Source organism: Rattus norvegicus, chromosome 7 (assembly GCF_036323735.1).
Source record: "Rattus norvegicus strain BN/NHsdMcwi chromosome 7, GRCr8, whole genome shotgun sequence".
NCBI classification, from domain to species: Eukaryota; Metazoa; Chordata; class Mammalia; order Rodentia; family Muridae; genus Rattus; species Rattus norvegicus.
The window spans coordinates 71,589,518-71,604,458 of NC_086025.1; the positions used below are offsets into that span (position 1 = coordinate 71,589,518).

The window sequence follows — 14,941 nt, forward strand, 5'->3', positions numbered from 1 at the left end:
ATCAAGGAAGACATTCAATATCCATTGCTGGCCTCTAAGTTTGCAGCTGCTGTCTAATATGCACAAAGCACTGGCTTTGATTCCTGGCACAGAATAAAGCTGGGTGTGGTGGTGCATGCCTCTATTTCCAGCACTCAGAAGGTGGAGAGGCAGGAGGATCAGAAGGTCATTTTTCCTTAGCTACATAGAGAGTTTGAGGTTACCCTGGGCTACACAAGACCCTATTGTAAGCAAGAATGTTCAATGAATTTGAATAGTCATTTCTCTGATATAAGTCAATGTGAAGAGTTTTTGGGGTCGCTTGGCAGGAATTTGACATTGGGCCAGGACAGGGAATTTAGCTCTGGCAGGAATCTGATTTTGCTCAGGTATCTTGGTCATTCTGATAAGCCCCTAGAAGCAGTGATCATGGAACTTTGTTTATTGCCTTGCTTGTTCCTTGACTATTTATGTTTATCCTTAGCCTAGAACTGACCTTATTACTTGCATGCAATTAAAATGGTATAAAAGCAGAATTCTTTTAATCCTCACTCTGAAGCTGGTGAACCTGTTGACTGACTGAGTTGGCTTGGCCATGCCAATATGCACATATTTTTTCATTCATTTGTTGCTCTTGTATATATGTGGATATTTTTGTGTATATACATATGTCTGTATGTGTATTCATATGTATTTGTGTATGTGTGAGTGTGTGCATGTGCTTGAGTGTGTGTGTGTGTGTACACTTGAGGGTGTGCCACAGGATTGTCTGCTTCTACCATGTTGGTTCCTGGGATATGCCAAGTCCTCCCATGCATAAGAGTTGGAACAACACAGTTCCCAGTCCTGGAGCAGAGCTAGCAGGGTTTGGGCCTCCAAAAGTGCTGATGGTTGTTGTGGGTGTGGGGCTTGTTTGTATAATAATGTACATATTTCCATGTTCCTCCTTTGAGGAATGTTCTGGGTTAATGACTTCATGATAATGAGAAACAGCATGAGTCTGGGAGGTTAGAATGTGTTCTGCAACAAGGTGGTGAATGCTGTGACCTTCAGGACAGCCGTTAAGGCTGTGGGAAAGAACTCTGAAAACATGAGTTCAAGAATGTATAATTTTTCAGCTACGCAAAATATAAAGATGCAATATGAATTGTATGAGGGGCTTCATGGACCTAGAAGAACAGAGACAGCTGCATTAATGAGCCAGCTTATCAGTAAGATATTAAGGAACGAGATAAAGGAAATTTGGGGAATGGTGATCTCAGAGTCAGATCCACAACTACCTAGCTTATTGTAAGCTTATACTTACAAAGGCAGGCAGATTCCTGAATTCAAGGTCAGCCTGGGACAGAGCAAGTTTAGGTCCAGGCATGACGGGAATGGTAGTCTCAGGAAGGGTTCCCACCCAGCTCAAAGTATTGTTTGTGCTAACAAAGGCAGGCAGATCTCTGAGTTCTTTTGGTATGTTAAAAAAAATATGTACTTGCTGTCTCTTTCTAAGAATCAAGGGGCTAAGGTTACAAAATTCTGATTTCTGGGATAATCAAAAGAGAACCTAGGGTAAAGATTGAATTGATGTATAAATAAAAGACTGGGCTTTAGTCTGCAAGAGCTGAGCTATCTACACAGCTATTTGGAGAGCCAGCTTGAGCAGAACACAGAGCTGTCAGCTTGTATCCATGATTGACTTCCAGTTATTCTTTCGCTGTTCCCAAATACCCCTTCCTCAAGAACCCCTCTCCAAGCTGAGGCTGGTCCTTGGCAGCAATCAGGTTGTCAGAGAGCACCTCTAGCTGCATATTGAAATATATTCAACACCAGTAGTCGTTGTTGAAAGAAAAATCTAAACGATAAAACAAATTAGGATTGCTAATATACATATATACATACATACATATACATACACAGAAACACACATACCTGTGAAAAAATTTTTTTAAGATTTTATTCATTTATTATATATAAGTACACTGTAGCTGACTTCAGACACACCAGAAGAGGGCATCGGGTCTCTTTACAGATGGTTGTGAGCCACCATGTGGTTGCTGGGAATTGAACTCAGGACCTCTGGAAGAGTAGTCGGGTGCTCTTAACCGCTGAGCCATCTCTCCAGCCCGAAAATTTTTAATGTTGGTAAGGATGTAGAGAAATTGAAACACTTGAATGTTGCCGTTGGGAATGCAAACTGATGGAGCCACTGTGTTTTTTTTTTTTTTGGTTCTTTTTTTCGGAGCTGGGGACCGAACCCAGGGCCTTGCGCTTCCTAGGTAAGCGCTCTACCACTGAGCTAAATCCCCAGCCCCGGAGCCACTGTGTTTGGAGGTGAGGGATCTGGCTTTCCTTGGAAGTTAAACTGAATTGTCATATGATTCCACATGTAGGTTTCCACAATTCCACTTGTAGGCTTACAGCCAATAGAATTTAAACCATGGATTTATAACCCCTTAAAACAGCCAGAAGGTTGAAACCACATGAATGCCGCAAGAGAAGACAGGATTAGTGAGACACGGCACACATACATGGGATAGTATTGACTGTAGAAGGCATGGAGTACTGATATTTGCTACAAAAGGACAAATACTGAGAACATTACAGAAAGTGAAATAACATAGCCACAAAAGGACAAAACATTGTACAAAATGCCCATGGTAGGTTAATTCAGAGACTGAAGAGAAGTTACCAGGCACTAGAGGAATGGAGAGGTAAAGTTTAATGGGTATTGGCAACAGATATGGTCTGAAATGGACAGTGATTGGAGGATATTAGGCATCTACTTAGTGCTACTAAATTTGTTTGTTTGTTTATGAACAATCAAAGCATCTATGTCTATGACAGGAAGCTTGGTCTATTTGTACACATGTGGGAGCAGGGACTCATGTAAGGCAGTCTGGAACTTATTGCTTCAGATAGGCTGCTCAGTCAGGAGCCCTCAAGGCCTGCCTGGGTCCTCTTCCATTCACCTGGGTTACAGTGTGCATTTCTGCACCCAGGTTTTTTCCCACAGTGCTAGGGATGTGAACTCAGGTCCTCAAGCTTTCCAGGTACTTACTTTGCCTTATCCATTGAACCATCCCCCATCCCAATGCCACTAAATCATAATGATATTAAAACAAATCTGGGGACCCACAGTAACCCAGTGTGAACAGATTCATTTGGGGAAAATTCCAAGGAGGAGAGGAATGGTGGTTTTAGTTCCAGCCGGAAACCAAGTGTGGTCTTCCCATGGAATGCCTCTCCAGGGGGTAGTGAGATGTCTGTAAGCTGCTTCAATATTAAAGCCCATAGAAACTTTTGTAGGTTGCTACTGTATTTCTGTGCTGTTACTAATGAAGGTTGCATGCCCTGACTTCCAATGCATTCACAGGAGTACTCAGACCTTCCTTATGCCTTTAGTCTAAAGTCACATCTCCTTTAAGTATTTAAGCATTATATAACCACAACAAAAAGGTACTCTAAGGATTTATCGGGCTAGATGGAAAGGCAATCATTATTTAGACAGGAAGAGAGCCAAGTGTTCAAATGATGTTGCTATTTAGACAGGGACAGAACCAAGGTAACAGAGTTCTGGAAGACAACCTTCACCTTGGGGCACCCCAGCAATCATTCCATGTGGCTGATCTTGAGGATCCAATTCAGGGAGAACTGTTCATCCACTTAGAGCTCAGGTTCCCCTGTTTGCACAGGGTAGCTCCTGCCCTTTGGAAGCTGGGAAAATGCATACATATGCCAGGCATGGTAGCATATGACTATGTTCCAACACTTTAGAGGCTGGGACAGGATGGCTGATATGTCCAGCCTGGCTACACGAGACCCTGTCCAAAGCAGACATAGAAATACTGCTAACAGAGTAATATAAATGCTCACTGGCTCCCTTCTGAAGGACTGTAGGCTCACTGGTATCAGGATCAGGTGGCAAGAAGAGAGGTCATTCTTGGTCATAGAGGTGAGATGGCTCCTGAGCCAAATCCTGAGAGACATGGAACTTTCCGGGTGACCAAACACATAGGGACATTTCCTGTAGGAGGGATGGCATAGGCAAAGCCACAGTGTAAGGCAGGAAGGCACATCTGAAAACCACAGACTGGTGGCACACAACAAGTAAGCAGGGGTAGAGGGTTGGGGAGTCAAGAGTTGGGGGGAAGATCCTGGAGAAGGAACCCTTTACTTCTTGAGACAGTGTCTTGTATAGAGCCCAGGCTGGCTTTGATCTCACAATTGATCTTTCTGCCTCAGCCTCTAGAATTCTGGGATTACAGGCAGGCCACTGCCGTGCCTGGTTTGGCTATCTAGGTTCTATATTACCTTTTATTTAGTCTCTTTTTATTACACGTTTATTTATGTTATGTATGTAGCCATGGACACCCAAATCACATGTGTGGAGGTCAAAGTTTCTTTTCTTCTACTATGTGGGTTCTGGAAATCAAATCCAGGTTGTCAAGTTTGATAGCAGACACTTTTACCTACTGAGTCATTTTGCTTGATCTCCTGCTTGGTTTTTTTGTGTATGCACACATGCTCATACATATATGCTTGTATGTGTGTAGACATATGTAAGCATGTGTGTGAGCACGTGTGTGGAGGTCAGAGGTCAATGTTGAGTGTCTTCCTGAATTATCCATCAACTTACTTTTTCAATCTAGAGTTTGGTTGTTTGAATTGGTTAAACTGGCTGGCCAGTAAGCCACAGGGAACCTCTTGCCCTCTCTGACCTTTCTGTGAGTGCTAAGAATCTAGCTCAGGTTTTTAGGCTTGTTCAACAAGTATTTTATTAAGTCATCTCTCTAGCTTCTTGTTAATTTATTTGAGGGTATCAGATCCCCTGAAACTGGAGTTATAAATGGTTGTGAGGGGAAATGGGGGTGCTGGGAATTGAGCCTCTATCTTTTGGAAGAGCAGCCAGTGCTCTTAACCTCTGAGCTATCTCTCCAGGGCATTCCTCTTGGAAACGTTTTTTAAAAGACAAAGTCTGCTGTAGCACAGGCTAGTCTTGACAGTACCATTCCTGATGCCCCTAACCTCACATTAAAGAAAGGCCCTGAGGCTACTGTTCCACATGGAAGATTCCTAATGTCTTCCATGACGTTTAGCTATTTCCCCTGGATCCACCCATGGGACAGGTAGTTGGACCACAGGAAACTAGCAAACCGCATTGTTCTTAGAACTCTCTAGAATGGAGCCCCACTTTACCCTTGAGACTCTCCACAGAACCTAATGTCCTTTTCTGCCAGCCAATCTCACATGGAGCCTGCATCAGAGAGAGGCACCACTTGGATTTTGATTTCATTGCATCCATACAGAGAGTTCTTTGCAAGTTGGCATCTATGGAGAGAGTACTAACTCACTTCCCATGCCAGGAACAGCTCAGTCTCCAGGTCTGAGGATAGAGGGAAGCTTTTAAATTTCATATGATCGAGGCTGTTCTTTTTTAAAGATTTATTATTTTACTTTATCTTATATGTGTATGCCCGAGTACTTGTATGACACCATGTGTATGCAGGATCCTACGGAGGTTAGAAGAGGATGTTCAATCCTAGACATCTGTAGTTAGTGTAGGTGGTTGTAGACCACCGTGCATATGGGTGCTGGGAACAGAACCTAGGTCTTCTGCAAGGCAGTAAGCACTCTTAACTGTTTAGTGACCTTTCTGGATTGGGGCCATCTTCTTATTAGTGGGTAATATGCATAGATAATAAGGTGAGGGAGGAAATTCCTGAAGGGCTTGTGAGGTGAATTCAGTTCTGGGCATTTTGAGACCTTTGTATGACCCTTTGATTTCCTGTCATAAATCACAAGTGTTAGGGGGTGGGGTGGGCTTGTCGTTCTTTTTATAGAGACAGGATCTCACTGCAGCTCAGGCTGACCTAAAATATCCAGCGGTCCTCTTGTCTGAGGCTCCCTCTTGTCTGAGGCTCCCAAGCACAAGCACATGAGCTACCACAGTGTGATAAATAGTGAGGATTTTGTTTGTTTTCTTTTAAGACAGGACCTGACTTAGCCTCTAGCTCACCATGTGCCTGAGAATGACCTTGAGTTTCTGATGCTTTAACTTCCTAGGGTTGGGATTATAGCCATGTAGTTCTGTGCTTGGCTTTCCATGGTTGGTACTGAAGATTGACCACAGGGCTTCATGCTAACCAGGGAGCATTCCACCAACTGAGTTGTGTCTCCAGTCCCCTTCCCTGGATTTTTTTAAACTAAGGAAAGTCACATTCCATAAATCAAGATAGCTGTTTTGAAAGACTACACTGTGCTAAATGTGGTGCCTGTAATTCCAGCATTTAGGCAATAGAAGCAGGTGGGTCAAGAGTTCAAGGACAGTCTACTAGTGAATTTGAAGGCAGCCTGGGTTACGAGAAACCTGTCTCAAAACAAACAGGCAGAATATACCAATTGAGTTAGGTGACTCGCTCCTAATAATCCCAGTATTCTGGAGGCTAAGACCAAAAAAAAAAAATAAAAATAAAAAATAAAAATAAAAAAAATCATAAATTCAAGGTTAGAATGAGTTTCAGACCAACTAGATGCCTACATATCAAGACTGGAGCGGGGAGGTGGGAGCTTGGGAGGAGAGATTATAGGCATGGTTGCACTTGGAGGCAGAAGGATTGTCACACGTTTACAGACAGCCTGGTCTTGATAACAAGTTTCAGGCTATTTAGGGTGGTTCGAATACTCTTGCCCCGTACGGAAGGTAGTGTTAAGAGGTGTGGCCTTGTTGGAGGTAGTGTGTCTCTGTGGGGGTGGACTCTGGAGGTCTCCTCCTATGCTTAGGCTCTACCCATTGCAGAAGAGAGCTTCCTCCTAGCTGCCTGAGGATACCAGTCTTCTACTGGTTACCTTTGGAACTCTCAGCTCTTCCACTGCCATGCCTGCCTGGATGCTGCCATGCTTCCCTCCATGATGATAATGGACTGAACCTCTGAGACTGTAAGCCATCACCGATTAAATGTTGTCCTTTATAAAGTTGCCTTGGCCATGGTGTCTCCTCACAGCATTGGAAACCCTAACTAAGACAGCTATATACAAAGTCCCTGTCTCAAAAAACAAGAAAGCAGGGGTTGGGGATTTAGCTCAGTGGTAGAGCGCTTGCCTAGCAAACGCAAGGCCCTGGGTTCAGTCCCCAGCTCCGAAAAAAGAAAAAACAAACAAACAAACAAACAAAAAAACCAAGAAAGCCAAGTGTCTTCTTACCTTACAATGCTCAGGGGCCATGACTTGGTACCTGCCAACTGTAATAAAGTTCAGTACTTAAACAAAGAAGATACTTAAAAGCCACAAGAAGAAGACGGCTGTGTGGAGAACGAACTTAGAACTATACATTGTCATCACTCCATATACACAATGGACATCCAATGATTTCCTTTCAGTGGTAACAATGGGTAACTGAGTAATGAGCACTCACCATGAGGCATACAACCATCTAGCCATTTATATACCTCATCCACACCAGGAAGACGTTGTTATGCGGCTGTAATTGTCCTTATCTTATAATAAAACTGAGACACACAGAGGCTAAGGACTTTCTTTACTTACTTTGTAATTTCTCAGTTATGCACGTATGTGAGTATTTTGATTGCATGCATGACTGTGAGCCATTTGCATGCCTAGTACCCATAGAAGCCATGAGAGGGTGTGAAATCCTTCAGAACTGGAGTTACAGATGCTTGGGAGCCACCATGTGGGTGCTAGGAATCAAAGCAGGCACACAAGGCAAGTGCTGTACCATTGGGCTAGCTTAGTAGCCATAACCCTCATGTATGCATTTAAGACAGACACACAGACATGATTCAGTTTGTAATTCTTCCAGTGAGGGTTTCCTGTTGTAGTTTTTGTTTTTGTGTTTTCTTGTCATTGTGAAGCCCAGGCCTAGAGCTTGCTACGCATGTAGCCTGTGTTGGCCTCAAACTTGTGATCTTTCTGCTTTCATCCTCCAAGTGAAGGAAGAGATTGTAGGTGTGTACAACTATCTCCAGCCCAGCAAAAGGCTTGTGCCAGTGGGAATAGGGTGACGGTTTCCTTCATTCATTCTGGATAGTCTTTCGGCTTTTCAGTTCTTTCTTTTATTTAAAAAAAAGTATTGTGTATAGTATATGTGGTGGGTTGAATATGCTTGGCCCATGGGAAGTGGCACCATTATGAGGTGTGGCCTGGTTGGAGGAAGTGTGTCACTGTGAGTGTGGGCTTTGAGGTCCTGTGCTCAAGCTCTGCCCGTAGTGGTAAAGAGACCCGCCTCCTGACTGACGGAAGAAGACAGTCTCCTCCTGGCTGCCTTCAGATCCAGGTGTAGAACTCTCAGCTCCTCCAGCACCAAGTCTGTCTGGATGCTTCCATCCTTCGAAATCATAATGATAATGGACTGAACCTCTGAAACTGTAAGCCAGCCCCAACACATGGATAAATAAATTTATAAGAGTTGCCTTGCTCATGGTGTCTTTTCATAGCAATGGAAACCATTACTAATATATGCCACACTTGTTTTAAGATGTAATGTATTTTTAATTGTGTGTGTGTGTGTGTGTGTGTGTGTGTGTGTGTGTGTGTGTGTGTAAGTTGAATACATGAGTGTCTAAGGGGGCCAGAGGCTGGATCCCCTGAGGCTGGAGCTACAGTTGTGAGCCAACTGATAGAGAGGGAAACCAACCCAGATCTTTTCCAAGAACAAGTACTCTTAACTACTGAACAATCTCTCCTGCCACTCATTTTCTTTTTAAGTTTTTTATGTGTATGAATGTTTGCCCAACAGCTGTATACCACATTAGTGACTGGAGTCCATGGAAGCCAGAAGACATCAGATCCCCCTAGGACTGAAGTTTATGAGCTTCTGTGTGGGCACTGAGAATCCAGTGGCCAGTGCTGTAACCAGTGGGCCATCTCTCTAGCCCCTATCTCTTTTCTTTTTGTGAACTGTCAAAATCCTCACACTTCATGACTCTTAGTATATATAATGAGACCATTAGTTTATTACTTTCTCTGGCTCCATATGAGAACCCAGTCTTTGATACAAAAGCAAAGAAGCTGGGATAACCTTAAGAGAACACAGAAGGATCCAGGTACGGTGATGCATGCTTGTAATCACAGTGTTTGAGAGGTAGAGGCAAGAGAATCAGAAATTCAAAGTCATTCTCAACTACATAGTAAATCTGAGGCTAGCCTGAACTATATGAAACCCTGTCTCAAAAACTCCAGGATCATCAAGATAGGTCAGTGCAGTGGGTAAAAGAACTAGCCAAGTATGCCTGACCGCCTGAGGTCAGGCCCAGAGCCCATGGTGGAAGAAGAGAACCCATTCTGAAAGTTGTCTTCTGACCTCCACATTTGAACCAAGGCATATACACATGCCTATCACACACACACACACACACACACACACACACACACACACACACACACACACACACAATCAAAAGAAAAAGAAAAGCAAAACCCAGGAATATGTAGAACCAAACATGATGGTGCCTGTAATCCCAGTAATCAGGAGGCAGATTGGGAAGATTCAAGACTAACACAGTTGATTATATTAAGTGCAGGCCAGCTATGGCTTTATAGTGAGACCCTGCCTCATTCCCTAACTCATTCTGAAACAGAATAGCTAGAAGGTATAAGATCACTTAGGCTTTGTACACATCAAACATGTGGGGACTGGAGAGATGGTTCAGCAGCTAACAAAGACCTTGAGTGGGAACCCTAGCACCCGTCTGGTAGCTTACAGCCATCTATGTAACTCCAGTTCCAGAGGATCCAGTGTCCTTTTCTGACCTTCAAGGGTACCAGGTATGCATGTGGTACACATCTATGCCCTGCAGGCAAAACACACATAAAATAAAATAAATCTAAATTTTTTCAAAGTTATGGAATTGTCATCAGTTGATAGCTTTGATCAAAAGACAACTTTGATTTCACTGGTTCCCAAGTGCCCTGTTGTAAGGTTGTCCTGACAGGAGAGCATCAGAACTGTGGTGCTCCTTCCTGACCGTGTTTGCATAACCATACACAATGCCTTTCCTCCCTCTCACCCTTTGTCGAAGCACTGGAGACATTTCATCAAACTAATTTTATATCATAGCCATTCAGTGGCGCCTTCCTGGGGTGGCACGCTCAGCTGTGCGGCATACCGCAGCAATGAGGAAAGTGTTTGTGTCAAAGTGGGGGGGGACTGCCAGGGCAGTGGCCAGCTATTGGAAGACATGTGGCTGGGGACAGTTAAGTCTGCATTTTTGACATGGATGGCTAGTAAGCCAGTGGTATGAGAAGAGACTACTTAATAAGGCAGTCTTTCTGACCATGTGTTGAACAAACGCTGAATGCTTGTAAATAACTATTTCAACGAATCCTAACAATAACCCTATCAGATCAGTAGGGATATCCTGGAAGCATAACATCCTACACGTCATTCTCATGAGACAAAGGCCTACTCCTCCAAGTTACAACCTGGGTCCTCCCTCCTAAGTACAAAGCACAGCTAGATTACATTGTTTTCCAACGAGCCCTTTGTGAGCCAATGGGTCACTCAAGATGTTGTGGGGCTGCTTCTCCCAAGGGAAGACACGACTCCTCTGTCTATCATCAATACACCTTGTGCCATGTGGTCAGTGCCTACCAAAGAGGTAGGGAGGGAGGGATATTATGTTAGAGCTGGTCTTACAGTGTAAGTGGGATGCTGAGATGATCCAGACAGAGGTCATCACAGCTATGAGGACCAGCATGGATTACACGATTTCTCCAGAGAAAGCTGAGCAGAAAGCAAGCACTGGGCAAGGCAGATGAGGTGATGATGGAGGCCTTGCTTTGCTATTCTGATTATATCTGCAACCTGGAAAGCTGGAGGAGGGGATCTGATTGGGTGTGAAGCCAGACATGAAGGACTTGCTGATTTGGGGACAGTTATTGATAACCATGTATAAGAAAGTGAAAGACTCCTCCTTTAGAGAGAATTTTGAATATTAGTGGGCTATTACATGTAGAGGACTTTGCACAGTGCTTGGAATACAGTTAGTGTTGAATAGTGAATACTTTATATATCATATATACATATACATGTAGATGGATGGGGTGGTGGGTGGATAGATAGATAGATAGATAGATAGATAGATAGATAGATAGATAGATAATTGGTTCTCACACTGAATGTAATCCAGGCTGGTCTCTAAGGTAATCCACTTGTCCACACCCCCTGAATGTTTGAATGTTGGGAGTATAGGCATGAGCCACCACGGCAGCCTCTTCTTTTTTCTTTTTTCTTTTCTTTTTTTCGGAGCTGGGGACCGAACCCAGGGCCTTGCACTTGCTAGGCAAGTGCTCTACCACTGAGCTAAATCCCCAACCCCCACAGCAGCCTCTTAAAGGCCTTTCTGATTCAGGCTCCTGAATAGGTAAATGTATGCACTATGCACACCCTTGGGGTTCACCTATTCCCTAGAATTGGATTCCAAATGAAGAATCTTGATGTGGGGGCTGGAGAGAAAGCTCAGCAGTTAAGGCTGCTCTTCTAGAGGACCCAGGTTCAATTCCCAGCACCCACATGGCAGCTCACAGCAATCTGTAACTCTAGGACCCAACACCCTCACACAGACATACATGCAGGCAGAACACCAATGCACATTCAATAAATAAATAATTACATATTAAAAAATATATTTTAAAAATCTCATGCCTTTTGGTAAGGGGAGTGGCTGATCTTTGGACAGTAGTTGTTGTTTATTTCTTTTTGAGGCAGGGTCTTAGGTAGCCCAGACTAGACTTGGACTTGCTGTGATGCAAGGCTGGCCTTCAACTCTCAAGTGTGCATCATTGAATCCTGCTTTTTAAAAATGTACGTTTTTTTTTTTTAGGACAAGTTTTGTTTGTTGTTGATTTTCTATTTTATTTATATGTGTCTGCGAGAATGTCTACTATGTGTGTGAATGTATGCAGTGTATACTTGTGTCTGTATGAATGTATACCATGTATGTGTATGCTTGTATGCACACCTGTGGAAGCAGGAAGAAGAACTATATCTTCTGGAGTTACTGCAGTTGTGAGCTGCCCAGCACAGGCTGGAAATCAAACTCAGGTTTTCTGGAGGAGCAGAATGGTTAAGTGCTCTTAACCATTGAGCCAGCTCTCCAGTCTTTAAATTCTAGGTTTAAGGCAATATTCAGAGAGATACAGTGATGTTCTGTAAACTTCTTGCTTCACACACGTGTATGTGTGTGTGTGTGTGTGTGTGTGTGTGTGTGTGTGTGTGTATATATATATATATATATATATATATATACTTTGTCGACATGTGCCAATGCCTGAGGAACATGTGGTATAATTAATAAACCTACTTTGATACATCGCAATCATTGGAAGCCTGCAGCTCACATTAAGGCTTACTGTGTATTTTGTGGGTTTCCACATCTGTATAGTGGTATGCATCATCCATTATGTTATCCTATAGAGCAGTGGCCCCAAAATCCTGTTTTCTTATCCGAAGTCTGCGTCTTGTTTATTTGTTTTGTTTTTATTTTTAAGAGATTTGTTTATTTTTATTTTGTGTGTATGGGTATTTTGTACATGTATGTCAGTGTACCACTGCAATCCTCGTACTGTCAAAGGACAGGAGAAGGCATCAGACCCCAGAACTGTAGTTACAGTGGGATCCATCCCCACTCAAACCCAGATCCTCTCAGAGCAACCGGTACAGCTGGACCATCTCTCCAGTTCCTGCTGGTTTGCTGTTGAGCTTGTTTTGCTTCTGACACAGGGACCTGGCACTCTCTGGCAATCCTAGGCCACTCTGGAACTCAGAGCAATCCCCCTGTCTCACTCTTCTTCGTGTGGGGGTTGCAAGTGTGAGACACCATGCCTAGAGGTATTTGAAGACTTTTCCATTTTCTTTTTGGGGTGTGGATGTGTGGTGTTGTTATTGGTGGTGGTGGTTTGAGACAGAACCTTTCTCTAGAGCCTAGGCTGGCTACTAACTTGTGGTGATACGTCTTCCTTTGTTCGTCTTCCAGGTACTGGAGATTGCAGTCATGTCTGCGGAGATTTCAAGACACCAATGTCCATCTCTGTCAGGCACTCACATTTAACTGATATGAGTGGAGTGGGCATCAAGATCCTTTAAAACATTTTAATTTACTGTTACTGTTTAAAATTATCATCATGGGCTGGAGAGATGGCTCAGAGGTTGAGAGCACTGACTGCTCCTCCAGAGGTCCTGAATTCAAATCCCAGCAACCACATAGTGGCTCACAACTATCTATAGGGGGATCTGGTGCCCTCTTCTGGTGTGTCTGAAGAAAGCTAGTATACTCATATACAATAAAAACTTAAAAAAAAATAAAATCATCATCATCATCATCATCACCATCACCATCACCGTGTATGTGTGTGTGTGTGTGTGTGTGTGTGTGTGTGTGTGTGTGTGTGTGTAGGTGTAGGTGTCTGTAGGTGGATGAGTCTGTGGCGGTCAGAGGACGACTTTCAGAAGTCAATTTATGCCTTTTACAGTGGGTTCTGGGGACTGAACTCAGGTTGTCAGGCTTGTACAACAAGCACTTCTACCCACTTAGCCATCTCACCAGATCGGGCATCAGGATTTTAAAAATCTGTAAAATAGATCCAGGTGTGGTGATGTTCGCCATTAATTCCAATGCTTGGAAGGCAGAGGCAGGCTGATCCCTATGAATTAGGTGCAGGCCTGGTCTACATAGTGAGTTTCAGCACAGCAACATAGAGAGACACTGTCTCAAAAAATAATTGCTCTAATAATTCTGGGCCCAGTATATAGCTCCATGGTAGAATGCAGTTTGCTTAGCATACACAAGGTCCTGAACTTGAGCCTAATGGACATGCACATGTGTGAATGCACACACAAACACACTCACAGTCAACCAAGTGACTTCTGTGTGAGGCTACTTTTGAGGACCTCTGGGTTAGATTATTGTTGGCTGGAGAGATGATTATAACAGAAAAGGAATAGAAAAGCAGACACTTTAGGGACCAATTAAAAGTTGTAGTTAGGGGTTGGGGATTTAACTCAGCGGTAGAGTGCTTGCCTAGCGAGCGCAAGGCCCTGGGTTCGGTCCTCAGCTCCGAAAAAAAGAAAAAAAAAGTTGTAGTTAACCTTGGAAGACCAAGGACCACCCAGGAGAGATGGATGAGGATACAGCCATCGAATTCAAAGCCATAGACCCCAGAGGCTGAGGGAGAAACAGAGATGTCCAGGAGGGGTGGTGCCATGATATGAAATGGTAGCAGCAGCCTGAGGTAGGGAGCAGGCCCAGGTTTGGTCTCTGTGGAGAATGAAGAGGCTGTCTGGCTTTGGAGATAGATCCCAGGTTCCAGAGGAGCCCCTGGAAAGAAAGTGAGGAAGCCCGAGCAGCCCGAGAAGGAAGCCTGGGGTAAAAGCAAAGAATGCGGGAGCTGCAGGGGAGGAAGGGCGGAGGGCAGGGGCTGGTTTTAGGCTGGAGTGGCATTATTGTAGTCTGAAGGGAAGGAAGGAGCCAGGCTAGAGGAAACCATCAAAAATACAGTGGAGGGAGGAGACCTTTGGCAGAGGGAGCCAGAGCTCCGAGACTGCCTGACTGGGACTTGCGAATCCTTCGGGTGGGGTGGGGGGAACTGCTTCTGGATAGGATTATGTATTCAAAGCTTCTTTCTGTGAAGCAAGAACTAAAAAAATTCCCGAATGATACAAATTTTCTGTCTGAGAAAGCATTTGGGGTCATTCCTGAGATTGCACAGCAGCGTCCTGGAACTTAGCCTGCTTCTTTCAAGAAAGACCAAACCGTGCTGCCATCCAAGGCTTAGACTAGAAGCGGAGGGATGGTGTATCTAGGGGCACCCCCACTCTACTGTCCCGAGAGAAAAACCTCAAATCTTGCTGTACAAGTCGGTGGCTCAGCACAATTTGAGAGTTCAGCTGCAGCTGTAAACCCTATGGTTTCGTGTAAAGCTCTCCAGTCAGTTACTCTGTTGCATTTTTATCTTTTAGACA

The 14,941-nt window shown here is 43.9% G+C and overlaps 1 long non-coding RNA gene across 1 annotated transcript; it reads left to right on the top strand.

Moving 5' to 3' along the window:
- The first annotated feature begins 614 nt into the window (after nucleotides 1-614).
- Nucleotides 615-14,452, top strand: LOC120093641 (uncharacterized). The gene is made up of 3 exons (XR_005487070.2): nucleotides 615-10,580; nucleotides 12,704-12,811; nucleotides 12,957-14,452. It is a non-coding gene; the product is annotated as an uncharacterized LOC120093641 (long non-coding RNA).
- The last annotated feature ends 489 nt before the right edge of the window (nucleotides 14,453-14,941 follow it).